At 60.4% G+C, this 1,781-nt stretch overlaps 1 protein-coding gene across 1 annotated transcript in view; it reads right to left on the bottom strand.

Moving 5' to 3' along the window:
• The window catches only part of CAVIN2 (caveolae associated protein 2), an 8,482-nt gene that overhangs the window by 5,377 nt on the left and 1,324 nt on the right, over positions 1-1,781 (bottom strand). The gene's annotated exons all lie outside the window — the stretch shown is intronic.

Genomic DNA, 1,781 nt, shown 5'->3' with positions numbered 1-1,781 from the left:
TTTATTTATTTATTTATTTATTTATTTATTTGCTCCCTCCCCGTTTTTAGCCGTCCCGCGCTGCGGGGGCGCGTGTCCCGGGTCCCCGGCATCGAGACCGCGACGGGCTCCAAGGGCTCCAAGGCGCGGGAAGAGCCCCGGGAAGAGCCCCGGCCTCTGCCCGCGGCTGCCGCCCGCTCCCGGCCCCGCCGTTCCCGGGAACGGTGGCAGAAGCCGCGCGGTGCCCGCAGAGGCGGCGGGCGATCCTGCAGATGGCAGGAGATACCGCCGAATCCGGCCAGGCTCGGCAGCAAAATGCACGGCTTGGCTTTTCTTCCTCCCCCTAGCAGAATCCTATGGAAAATGTGGCTTAYAGCTCACTGGGCGCTGGTGCTGACGCCTGGAGAAAGCGCTTTGCGGTTACGGACCCCAGCAAGACCCTTTCACTGCCCCTGCCTGCTAACCRTTAAAACGGGGTTTTCAGTGGCATGGGAGCAATGCGAATTCCCACCTCGGAATGTCCCAGCCCCTGCGTAGCCTGCTGGGCTCCTGCTGCTGCTCCCTGATTTTTRTTTTATTTTGTGTTTTGCTGCTGTTTTCAAGACTGCAACTTCTCTCTCTCTCTCTCTCACTCCCAAGTCATGAGAGCTTGAAAAATGCAGTGAGTGAGTAAATTCACTTAAAAACAAAACCCACCAAGGTTGCCAGAGCCGGTGAGGAGGAAAGTATGCTGAGCCTGTAAAATATGCAGGGGAGAGAGCTGGGCGAAACTGCTCTGATTTTGCTCTCGCCCTGGCTCAGATGGGATGTGCATATTTCTCAGGGACGCCAGGATTTGCCTGTGTCCGCACCCGCTTTTCCTTCCTTTCCTTTCCGCTCCTYTGCCCCGTTTCCTGTGACCGGAACAGCCCAGCCCCGGCCACGTCCACTCCGTGCACTTTTATTCCACCTTTATTTATTTATGCATTTATTTATTTTTTGGCGGGGAAAAAGTTTTTCCAACGCAAGGATTTTTTTTTCCTTGAAGTTTGATTGATCTTTTTCCCAGGTTCACTTAAAGAAAAACTCCTTTACCCCCCCCACCTTTTCATATTGGACGTTGCACAGGGAAGCAGATTTTTTTTTCCCCTTTTCATTGTGGATATTTCTGGAAAAAAATGAGATTTGGATCTCGGCGCACGGCTCCTTTGGCCGAGCCGGGAGGGCTGCGGCTCCGGAGCGAGGCGCCTGTCACGCCGCGCCGCTCCGCAGCTTCCGCGCTGCTCCGCAGGGCTCCGCGCAGGCGCTGCTCCATGCGGAGCTCCGCGCTGCTCCGCAGGGCTCTGCGCTGCTCCATGCGGAGCTCCGCGCTGCTCCGCAGGGCTCCGCGCTGCTCCATGCGGAGCTCCGTGCTGCTCCGCAGGGCTCCGCGCTGCTCCATACGGAGCTCCGCGCTGCTCCGCAGGTTCCGCGCTGCNGCTGCTCCGCAGGGCTCCGCGCTGCTCCATACGGAGCTCCGCGCTGCTCCGCAGGTTCCGCGCTGCCCCATACGGAGCTCCGCGCTGCTCCGCAGGGCTCCGCGCTGCTCCATGCGGAGCTCCGCGCTGCTCCACAGGGCTCTGCGCTGCTCCATACGGAGCTCCGCGCTGTTCCGCAGGTTCCGCGCTGCTCCATACGGAGCTCCGCGCTGCTCCGCAGGGCTCTGCGCTGCTCCATGCGGAGCTCCGTGCTGCTCCGCAGGGCTCCGCGCTGCCCCATGCGGAGCTCCGCGCTGCTCCTCAGGTTCCGCGCTGCTCCATACGGAGCTCCGCGCTGTTCTGCAG

Source organism: Nothoprocta perdicaria, unplaced genomic scaffold (assembly GCF_003342845.1).
Source record: "Nothoprocta perdicaria isolate Ctin4 unplaced genomic scaffold, notPer1 scaffold_11, whole genome shotgun sequence".
NCBI classification, from domain to species: domain Eukaryota; kingdom Metazoa; phylum Chordata; class Aves; order Tinamiformes; family Tinamidae; genus Nothoprocta; species Nothoprocta perdicaria.
The sequence above is the reverse complement of the archived record's forward strand: the minus strand, read 5'-3'. Positions and strand labels throughout refer to the sequence as shown.